This window comes from Cuculus canorus, chromosome 8 (assembly GCF_017976375.1).
Source record: "Cuculus canorus isolate bCucCan1 chromosome 8, bCucCan1.pri, whole genome shotgun sequence".
In the NCBI taxonomy this organism is placed as follows: Eukaryota; Metazoa; Chordata; class Aves; order Cuculiformes; family Cuculidae; genus Cuculus; species Cuculus canorus.
In genome coordinates, this window is record NC_071408.1 from 12,512,910 (window position 1) to 12,525,142 (window position 12,233).

Consider the following 12,233-nt stretch of genomic DNA (forward strand, 5'->3'; position numbering starts at 1 on the left):
GAGAATGAATGCGATGTTGAGGACAGATGTGTATGCAAGGACAGAAAAGTCACTTGAATGTCTGGCATAGAGCAAAAGATACCCTTGAGTTTTGTGTGTATGGTCTTGTTCGTTTGTCTTCTGTATGGTTGCTGGAACTTCATGAGTCATATTAATTCCATCACTGAATTTCTTTCAGCTTTATATGTCACAGACCTAGCAAGTACTTTGGTTTTTTTTTAAACTAGTATTTGGAAGGACAATATACACTATAGATAATTATAGTGAAAATAAAACGTACTGCAAAAAATGTCTCCAAAACCTAAACTGTTTGCAGACAGACATGACCAGTAGCATACATGTATTTCAAATGTCTGTCAAGCATGCAGCATGAAGAATTGTGCACAAGAAACAGAGAAAGATTATTGGTTTTGGAAAGCCTCTGTAAAAGACCCACTGCTTATGAGATTGGTGTGGATGTAGACTAGAGAAGTGTAATTAGGAAGTGTGGGAGGAAGATGTAATTATAAAGTGGGAATAGTCTCAGTAAAGGAAGTGACAGCAGTATTAAGAGGGAACAGACAGTTGGTGAAAACAAAATGAGCAGGAACACAAGCTCATCCACAAACAAGTAATGTGCCTTAAAGCAGAGCAGACAGGGGTAATGCAAACTCTGAAAAGCTTCCTTTCCTTCAGGAAATAACCCAAGTTTAATAATGCATTAATAATATTTTAATAATGCCACATAATAATGCCTTTTTTAATGATAGCATGGTATTAACTAAAAAAAAATTGCCTAAGATTATTCTGAATGGTTCCCAGAATGGAATGATGGACTCTTGCTTATGGACTGTAGCAGTATTTAATTATGGAATTGATGCTGACTGAGCCCTGGCTGTATAGAACGTGAATGATACCTTCAATGCTGCAGCTGCAGTAGCCAGTAAGGCTGTGTTTGGTAGGAATGAGCTTCTGTATGAAAAAATTGCCTTCATGGTATTGCATTTGCTTTGAATGATAATATACGCACAGATTATTTCAGAATAACTGTGCTTGGTTTCTTAGTTGAACTTAATGCTTTCACAGCTGCAGATTACTGATTTTTATTTCTGTTCATTTTCAGTTTTGTATCTGACAGCCCTGGACAGAGTCTTTATAAAACTAAAATGGGCAGAATTTAGATGTTTTTGGTTTCATTATGTGATGTTTGTGTCCACAATAGAAATCGTACCTTTCAGCGAATGTTAATTATTGTAGTATTACATTTAAAAGCATTATTTAAAATCTTAGGCACACTTTCAGAGTTGATTCGGGTCAGAAGAAATTATTTGTTTACACTTTTGAATTATTCCTCTTGCCAGATTTTTAGTTGGACAGCACACAAAGCTTATTTTATGAAGTAAGAGCCCAGGTGCTATTATGGGTGTGTACAGATTATCATCCTCTCCCACTGGACCAAACAGAACACTTTTGGCTTCCAGGTTTTATTTTTAAATCACTTGCACTCCTAGGACAAGTATGATAAAATTAACTGTACGTTTTTATCTTTAAACTGGCTTTGAAACTTGTAGTTGCCTTTAAAATTGTTTCAGAGTGGAACATAAAACTGTGCTTTTGGGACTCGTGGTTGCTTTTGGCCTGTCTATGGGATGGCTAGTGGACAGACAGACTAGTAGCTGCAGAAATTCACTTGCTTCTCATAAAGGGCTAAGAAATGTTAGGAGATGTTTTTTGGCACCTAAGTTTCCTCTCTATGAATCCTGAAAAGCAGTAGGACCTTTTCCCCAGAATGCAGTCTTTTTTCACTGTGTTTTATCACAGCATCAGGATGAGTCTATGGCTAAATGCTGTGATAAAACCTTACAGGTGTGTTATACCCATGTCCAAAGCAGCTTCTCACCATTTAATTCTCTTAAAATATACTTGCATGCCAACTTCCGTTAGAATGGGCTTCTTTTTCTGATAGTTGAAGTGGAAAGATGGGTCTGAAAATTAGATTATTTTGCTTCATGCCTGGTCTGGCTTGCTCCTAACTGTGTAGTTAGATAAAATGCAGTTTTGCCAGCATAGTTGATGGAAACTGTCTTTCATTCTGGAAACCACTGTTCAGGAAATCCTCTTTATGTTTGGATCACGAACATTCAAATGTGCCTGTGAATAATTCTGGCAGTAGAACATACTTATCAAGTGAAGGCAAAGCTGGGGGGGGGGGGGGCAGGCCGGACACGTGAACAACTCAAACAGCATGTGCACCATGAGACTCCTAGGAAATGGCCTGTCTGTTAAATTCCATGGGCCTCTGCCCTTGGAGTCTGATTTGCATAGTAAGCATTGTTTTGCATAAGTGATTATTAAGTTGTGCACTTACACTGTATAAAATTGGATGATTTCTTCCCTTCCCTAGCTACCTGAGCAGCTTCCTGGACTCTTTTACGATCAGTGAGCCAATTAACCAGCACTAGAAATGTTAGTTCCTGTTGTGAATTTCCTTGATTGTGCATGCTCTTGTCGGATCCATCCTTGAGCTGTTTTATTGTATTGGTAGAAAAACAGCCTGAAGAGTTCGAAGGACTTGCAGAAGAGTCTGGCTTTCCAGAGGTTGGCAGAGGTGCGAGGACAGAACCCTCCCATTTCTGGCAGCCATGGAGGTCAGATTGCTCAGCCATATGTAGGATATGCCCAGCCATTCTGAAATGCACTTCTGTAAGGTAGATGAGGAGTGGTTAAGGAAGAATCCTCAGTATCAGGCATCCAAGATCCTTTTTGTGTTAATCATGTAACTTATTTGTGACTTTTAAGACCATTTTCATAGAATCATAGAATGGTTGGGTCAGAAGATACCTTGAAGATCATCTAGTTCCAACTCCCCTGCTGTGTGAAGGGACACCTCCCACTGCATCATGTTGCTCACAGCCTCATCCAACCTGGCCGTGAACACCTGCAGGGATGGGACATCCGGGACTTCTCTGGGCAACTTGTGCCAGTGCCTCACCCTCCTCAAAGGAAAACATTTCTTCCTAAGATTTAGCCTAAATCTCCCTTCTTGCAGCTTAAAACTATTCCCTCTCATCCTGTCACTGCACTCCCTGACAAAATGCCCCTCCACAGCATTCTTGTAGGCTCTCTTTCAGTACTGAAAGGCAACTATAAGGTCTTCCTTCCCAGAGCCTTCCCTTCTCTAGGCTGAAAAACCCAACTCTGTCAGCCTGTCCTCATATGGGAAGTGCTCCATCCCGTTGATCTTCATGGCCTTCCTCTGGACTCACTCTAGAAGATCCTTGTCCTTCCTGTGCTGAGGACTCCAGAACTGGACACAATATTCCAGAGGAGGTCTCATGAGGGTAAAGTAGAGGGGCAGAATCACCTTCCTCGACCTGCTGGTCACACTTTTGTTGTAGCATGGGATATGTTTGGCTTTCTGGGCTGCAAGTGCACATGCTGGCTTACGTTGAACTTCTCATCCACTGTGTTGTTTTCTTGTTTAGATTAGAGGTTTCTTTTCTGGGCAAAAAACGTTAGGTACTATAGACATTTTTTCCTTTATAGAGGAAGTCTGTTTCTAGAACTGATTTACGTCTTCCTCAGCAAATTCAAATGGAGCAGACGCTTACGAAAAAAAATGGACTCAGAGTTGAGATTTAGTAGTAAAACTTAGCTACAAATGTGAAGAGAGGAAGTCATCAGGCTGGGGTAGTTATGAGTTATGCAAACCCGCAGGCAAAGAAATGAAAGGAAACTTCATCTTCGTAGTCTTTTGTTTTAAATAAGGTTATTAATAACAGAAGTGACAATTTCTTTAACATTGAATATTGAATATCTCTTTAATTAGAAGAAACTATGAATAGTTTCTGAATCCTTAGCCATACAGATGTCCTAGGATTTGCAGAACGAGAAATATCTTTCCATCAAGGATCTGTAATGCAATACACATTGCACAGATTAAAACACTGCCGTCAAATTTGAATTCAGCCCGCTGCATCTTGGTATTAAAACCGCATTGACTCTGAACAATGAGTTCAGAGTCAATGCGGTTTTAATACCAAGATGCAGCGGGCTGAATTGGATTTTGGATTTTGGGAATTTGGGATTTTGGGAAAAACAAAAGGCAGCTTGCATTTGGAGCACTGTTCCTGGCCTGAGTGTGCCAGACCACCATTCAGCTGTCAGTGGCCTAGGAACTTTGCCTGTCCCTGCTGCCAAGTCATACAGAGACCCACCCAAGTCTGAGCTGAAGTCATTGCAAACCTCTGGGTAAATCTGAGAGATTCAGGCAAAAATGCAGTCTCGCTGCTGACTGAGAAGAGCATTTGTTTCCTTGTTATCTGGTTGTATCTTTCCGTATCTCTCATGCTGCTTTATTTTGTGATTTTCACAGTGGCATTTGCATTGTGGGAAATTTATATTTATATGAAGGCATGTTTTTATTCAACTTCAGGAGAATGTGGAAGTAGGGGGAAAAACATTTTTTTGTAGTGAAATCAGAGGAGGGAAAATAATAGATCTGTAGAGTTGGCTATGGGTTTCTTAGGCCACTTTACCCAGCAGATACTGACAATGCGAATGCGACTTAAATTTTTATAACCTGGTCAACGGCAGTTTACTGAAAGTATTGTCTGTATTTATAAAACATCTTTCTGCCTGTGACCTAAAGCATTGTATCTTGCCATTACTGGGAGGTTGCGCCTCCATCTAGGTGAAGAGGAATTACCCTTAGAGAAGCTGAGATACATTCATGCACCTTGAGCATATAAGGCTGAAGGATGCAGGGCAGGAGGAGAGTGTCCTCAGAGACTTAACTGATCGTCGGTTGCTTTTTCCAGAAAGTTGAAAGATAGCTTGTATTTCTAACAGAGACTTTCCATCCTTCTAATATACGTCTGTGTGGCTGACACAACTTCCACAATTAGAAAGATTTGTTGCTAAATTCCTGTTCCTAATCTACTGCACTCTTGGAAGCAGCATCTCTGTGGCTGCAGATTAGAATCAGGCTGCCACTGCCAGTCAGGGGCAAACAGCAGCAAGCTACAGCTGTCTGGACAGGGAGAATAGAGAGGAGCACCCTCGGCTTTCGTTGATTTTGCCCTAGAATTTAATTCAGACTATTACTTTGTTCTCTCCTGTCATTAGCCTTGAAAACTATTCCTGTTTTTTTGCCACTCGTTGCTTTCAATATTTTTGTTCAGTTCTCTGTATGTGTTAACCTCCCCAGTGAACATATTGCCAGCCAGTTCGCAACAATCACGGATCAACGGATGGATCAAGAAAGGGAAAAAGTCATGGTGACTGTGAAATGTAAGTTGCTGTTGGCCAAATGTCATTTTGTTCCCTCAAACCAGATTTGAATCCAATACCTGACATCCTGGCTGCAAAGGACATGTATGTTCTTTTTGCAGACACTAAAATATGTTTTAAGATAAACCCCATGCAAGATGTTGAGCTTAAGAATGCATCTGCTTGCATTCAGTACTCAGGCTAGTGAACAGTTTGGTCCTTATGTACAGTATCACAGACCAGGTGCATAATTCTTAGAATAATTAGCAGCTTCTATAAAACAGAGTTTTGCAGTCTGGCAGTATTTTTATCCAAAACTTCAAATGTATAGTCACCTGTACACCAGTAATAAGTACAGTTGTGCTTTTCACAAGAACATCTTTTGGATCCAATTTATAAAAGTTGTCCTTCAGACTGAATCCTGCATCTGTGTTTAAATTCTGGCTCTTTGGCTGAGCTGTCCAAGATGAGTCTGCTGCACTGACAACTGCAGATGGTCTACTTCTTGCCTTGCAACTATCTTGCACAGTGTGGAGATTCAGTAGGAGTAAATTATAAGTAAATTATTTCTGTTGCTGCAGAAGGCAAAATGACAACGATTTCAAGCCAGGGCTGGTTCTTGCTCCATATGTGTCGTAGGTTTGAACACACTGATCAAATTAACTGCCTTGATTTTAAACAGTTTAAATCTGGACTCAACAGGTGTTTCTGGTTAGGATTTTAGAGTTCATATGTGTTTCTGACTACCTGCATGTGTGGGCATTTTTCCTCCGTAAGAAAGGATGCTTTCTTCTGCTTTGAAAGTGTTTTGGCAGAGGAGAGTTTGTGAGCTTAAAAGATTCCGCTACCACGCATATGCTAACACAAGCGGCCAATGCCTTAGCATACCCGTGGTATCGCCAGCAAGTACAGAGCCAGCGGCTGAGGCCCTGAGGCTTGCTAGAAGACCTTGGAATCATTAAAAGAACACGAAACTCCAAGTAGAAAACCACAATATGAAGATAATGACCACAGCTGCAGCATTAGTCATTGCTAAGTGGAAATTCACCAGGGTAGCTGTTAGCTGGGTAGAGAGGGACTATATAAGCCTTTGCCTTTTCACATTAAAGCAATTTTGTTTGTCACCCCCAAATGGAGTCCTTGCCTTTATTTGCTACAAAAGTTCAGTCACAGATTTTCATGGACTTTTGTAGCTATTCCTAAACATTCTCCTGTGCAGTCCTGATTGCTATTAACACCTTTCTCATACGGTCTTTTCGTGAGTGGTCTGCAGGTTAGTAAGGCAGGGAAAGGGTAAGGTAGAAGTATAACCTTGACGGGCTTTTCCAAATTTGAGTCGAAGTCCTTATGGATCTTAGAAATGCTGGTTAGAAGAACCCTCTGGTCTAACCTCCTGTGTGAAGGAAGGTTGTCGGCACTGTATGAAGTTGGCTGTGGATCTCTAAGGATGGATATCTCACCATGAATTGCGATCAGTGTCTTCTCGTACTTCACTGTCTTTTGAATTCAGCTGGAAGAGAAAGCAGAACACAGCCATATTAGCAAATGGATTTTGAACCACAGTGTTGTGTTGATGCAGCGTTTGGAGAAAGCCTGACATAAATCTCTTTTTATCCATCCAGCTTCTGTTTCATGGGGAATCTGATCTAGAGAGAAATCAGGATTTACAATCTAGTCCATCTCTTGATACTGGATCCTGTTTAAAATACTTATCTAAGCAGTGTCACAATGCTCTGTGCACTTTGTTGTGTGTATTGAATTCTTGCCTCCTCTTCCCACGGTTTTGTTCCATCAAGCATAACAAAGTCCTTCTCCCAGGGCTGCTCTCGCTCCATTGACATATTTGAGCTTGCTCTGGAAATCCCCACATCTTCTCCTTCTGTGTTTATAAAGAAAACCATCATCTTGCTGTAGATGATGACAAACCATCGTCTTGTAGACTATCGATGCTCTTATGGATAGACTCTGAATGAGCAGATAAATTCATGCAACAAAGTCCATCAAAATCTTGGCATCTGTGACCTTGCTCTAATAGCAAAAAATCTGTGGCAGCTCTATTTTGAAGTGTAGCATGTCTAGCAGAAATCAGCATCTAACAATAATCCACTCAGTGCTAGGGAAGTAATATTAGTCTGTTTTGCTAGTCAACAAATAAGCTTATTTAGCATCCCCAAAGATTTACCCACAGCCACTAGTGGTGCAAATAAAGATACCACTACAATTTCACCAGTGTTCCAAAACTTTGTATTATTGTTACAATCGGAGTGGTAGGCATGTGTAAAACATTTGTGATGTTTTCTATGAATTTCAATCATGGAGGTATTGCGTGTCAATAGTGTTAGTCTTCTGATGTTACGTGCCCCCCCCCCCCACATACATGAGAGAGGAAACCAGGCCAAGCGCGATCTCCTCAGCTTAAAAAAAAATCCAGGAGGCAACTTGTGCAGGTATCTACTAGATAATGTTAGATTTGCGGGAGTATGGTTGCACCATGTAGTGGCATTTCTATATACAGAGAATGTAACATTTACCCACTGGATTGTATGAGGTTTGTGATCTATGTCCTCTGGTCTTGATCCTTTAAATAAGGCCCACAATTCTGTGTAATTTAAAATCGCTCAGTAATCCATTTTCACAGATCCTAATAAATCTAATTCTTGTGGTTCAATATTCATTTTTGGAAGCCATCCAGCCCAATTACTGAACTGATCAACTATAGCAGTAGTGGTGTTGTTTACAAATTGCCATCTGTCAGAGGGAACAGACCAGTTGTCGACAGTTTGTCCTACCAAGCAGGTAGTAAAAGGATTCCCAGATTGGATAGTGATAGGCACAGTGTGTCCTGTCCTGTTTGATTGGCTACAGTTACCTATATATTAGCTTTCGGTTGAGGCGGAATCCATAGCGGTGTGGCCATTATCACATCATTAATGATGGCGATGATTGTGACAATGAAAGCCTGACCCATCGAGCAGGCATCCCTCTTGGGCTGGAATCTTTAGAAACACAAGCATATCCTCTACCCCAAGTTATTAAAGGAAAAGGTCCTTCCCATTGATTCGTCTGCAGTTTTTAACAATAACTTGAGCCTTATCTTGACCTTTTAGGTTGGTTCTGTGAACCAAAGTGTCAATATATAGGAGGTCCTTCCTCCATCCAGCAATTTAAAACATTCAATACATAGCAGGCTTTTACTATGCGTTTCTGTGGGGATAACCCTAGGTTCCCCCTTTTTTGTTTCTGCAGCTTGTTCTTGAGAGTACTATGAGCTTGCTCAATAATTGCTTGACCTGTTGTGAACGGGGAATACTGGTGATATGTTAGACTTCCCATTGTTGAAAAAATGTATCATGGCACACCCTGTTTTACCCGAGCCATCAGTAAATACTGTGAGAGCATCAGGTATTGGAGTAAAGCTTAAATGAGAGACAGGTAATAGAGAGAGAGAGTTCAAGAATTGTAGGACTCTGTGACCTGGAAGATGAATACTTATCTGTCCGGTGTAGTCTGCCAGGGGACACTGAAAAACAAAAGATTGGTGAGTCAAAAAGGTTAATTTTTTAGTGTCAATTGATAAATAAATAACATCAGGCTGTGTGCCATCTTAAAACATGAAGCGTTCCCTTCCCTTCTGAATGACCACTGTAATCATATCAATAGCAGTGGTGACAGTTCTTCCAAAGTTATGGGATAAAAATACCCACTCCACAACTACTAATGGATCTGCATCCTGTGGTATCCATTGTGCCAACAGGTCCTAAGGTTGAAAAATAAAATAAAGAACAAGAAGGTTAATAGGATGATTCAATTTTTGCCTTTGAACTGCCTGACCAGTTAATTTTTCAACAACTTTTTTAAGGGCAGCTCGCATGGGAGGAGTAAGCGTCCTTGCATATGTTAAGCCTATATCTCACTCTAAAAGTTTAAAAAGAGGATGCAAGTCTTCTGTAGAAAGGGCGAACCTAGTTGATCCTTAAAATTTTTGGAGATCATTTAAAGTTTTTATGTCCATTCGCAGAGTCACTGATCGTGGTCGAATCAGGTAGTCGGAGGTTTTCCATCCTAAATATCTCCAAGGTGGAGTTTCTTGTATTTTGTCTTCTGCAATTTTTCATCCTACAGCTAATGCTGCTTGCACAATTTTATTTTGGACTTCGTGTGCTGTTTCCCTTTGTTCTGCAGCAGTCGGTCCCAGTGAAACAATCCTTGCTTTGTGACAGATGATCGTCCAATTAACAGTGCGCTTAGTTTGTTTCCTAAGGGGCCCTTAACTGTGGTAAGGATGAGCTGAACTGCATTGTGATGGGTTTCTATTCTTTAAAGGCAGTAAAATTTTCTGGCAGTCTACGTTTACATTCTCTGAGTCTATTTGTTTAAGCAAAGTTTCTCTAGCGGCAGTATTGTCTACCTGCTTATTTAGAGCTTTTTGTAGTTTGTCTGAAAAGCTCATGTATGGTTCTGTAGCTCCTTGTCAAATATTAACGAAAGACTGTACATGAGTCCCAGCATCAGGGACTTTTCTAAACGCCTTCAATACTATAGCTATTAGTTGTCGCAGTCCTTCTGTCGCAAAGGACTGTTCTGTGGGTGTTGCAAATTATCCAGGGCTGCTATAGCTACACTCTGGGCAGGGACGGTGCCCCACCTTGGCCAGGTGGCCCGGGGCGAGCACTGGCAGCTTGGCAGTGGCGCAGTTGGTACCTTCTCTTTTACAGCTTTTCGAATCTCCTCTATCATAGAATCACCAGGTTGGAAAAGACCTCTTGGATCATTGAATCCAGCCATTCCTATCTGCCACTAAACCGTGTCCCTGAGCACCTCGTCTCCCCATCTTTTAAATACCTCCAGGGATGGTGACTCAACCACCTCCTTGGGCAGCAGCTGTTCCAGTGCCCGATGACGCTTTCTGTGAAAATTTTTTTTCTGATATCTAATCTGAACCTCCCCTGGCACAGCTTGAGGCCATTCTCCCTTGTCCTGTCACTTGGGAGAAGAGGCCAGCGCCCTCCTCTCTACAACCTCGTCTCAGTTGTAGAGGGCAATAAGGTCTCCCCTTATGCTCCTCTTCTCAAGACCAAACAACCCCAGCTCCCTCAGCCATTTCTTGTAAAACTTGTTCTCCAGTCCCTTCACCAGCTTCATTGCTGTTCTATCACTTTATAACTAATTGGTTTCCTAGCGAGGACTGGCATCCCATTTTCCACAGGAAAAGCTTATAACAGTTCAAGTTTCCCCTGCCACTGCACTTTCTCCCTGAGGCAGGATGGAAATAAATCAAGCTCCTTCTTGGGGTCTACCAGACCCAGATCAAAGGGATTGTCATCATCCCCGTCTGGGAGTGCAGGGGCAAGTGCAGCCAATTTAGAGGCTGGGGAGTAAATACTAAAGTATCACAAAGGGATTGTATGAGATGAATAGTATATGGAGCCCCAAGGCTATGGTCTGTTACTGCACGCCTTATGTCTTTGATAAGGTTGTACAACAGAGCTTCCCAACACGGGTCCTGATCTGGCGCATAGATAACCAGAAAAGCTTTTAGTATTCCTGTGTCTCCTGCTTGTCTAGCACCTTTCTTTATGCATGCACATTTATCATGTGGGTCTGGAGGATATAAATCCAGTTGTTTTCCTGGATCAATAGGACCTCGATTGAAAGAATTATCCAGATCTTCATTGAGTTTATCAGGTAGTAATACTGCAAAGGTATTAGGAGCAGGATATGGTTTTTGCTTCATTATGAGGTTCAGTGACAACAATCAAGTCAATAGAGAAGCTGATGGGACTGTAGGAGCAGTTGCTCCATCCTCTGTATTTTCCTGCAGTCCTTTGTGCAATTTTAAAATCTCAAATATGACTCGCCAACGCAGCAATAAATTTGCAGCTGCCTTATCACTGCAAGTAGCGCTGTCCCATAGTTAGACCCAAATTTGATCCCACTTGTCTGGGTCATAAACATTTTTAATATTTATAGACGGGTCATTCCTACATGCCCAGGCAAGAGTCTTTTGTAGGTCTTCCTCATCTACTTTCTTGCTTGTTGTTTCGGGTCCTTATAAAAACTTCTAAGACATCTTTTTGTTCCTTTGTCAAATGTGACCCCATAGTTCCCAGCTGCTTACCTCTCTCCTTTCAAGAGGTATTGATGTGCGCACACAAAATCTGCTTCCTTTCAGTGGCAAATCACTGGAGTCTGATGTAACCGGATCGGATCGGCAGCTAGCCTTCAAGCCTCACATAGCGGGGGGCCATTTGTTGCATCTTCTAATTGCACAGACTCATTCTGGGAAGCAGAGTGAGACAACTTTATTCTCAGCCCAAGTCCTTTTGTATTTTTCTTGATATGAATCATATAGTAACTCTAAAACTTATGTCCAATCGCAATTGTTAGCATATACCTATAAACCAATCAACTAGCTGATCATGTGCCTATTTACTGTTAACATAGCATTTTAGTACTTTCCCACTACTATCAGCAGGCAAGGCAAGTTTCACAATAAGTGATAACTTTCCCATTCTAAAAGCTAGCGGCTACATATTTAAAACACTTATCTAAGCAATGTCACGATACTCCATGTGATTCGTTGTGTGTACTGAATTCTTGCCTCCTCATCCCGTGGTTTTGTTCCATCAAGCATAAGAGTGTCCATCTCCCAGGGCCGCTCTCACTCCATCAACATATTCGAGCTTGCTCTGGAAATCCCCACAGGATCCAAGGAGTGTGGCCATGAAACCAGATTGGTTTTCTGTGTTGGTTTGCTCTCTGCTTATGTGGCAGGGCTGCAAAGGCAGAACAGTGGAAAAAAAGTGTTTATTCCTAATAATATACCTCACTCCAGTTTGTATTGTGTGTGCTCTTTGGGGACAGTCTCCTGCCGGGTATTAATTCTGGGAATCCAAAATTTCTCATGCATAGAAGACTCAAGTCTTGCAAGGCAATATAGAAACCGTGGGTTAAATTTTTGTTAGAGAAGTAGAGAATGTGTG

The 12,233-nt window shown here is 41.4% G+C and overlaps 1 protein-coding gene across 1 annotated transcript in view; it reads left to right on the forward strand.

The window, feature by feature from the left end:
* The window catches only part of ATF6 (activating transcription factor 6), a 78,002-nt gene that overhangs the window by 36,447 nt on the left and 29,322 nt on the right, over nt 1–12,233 (forward strand).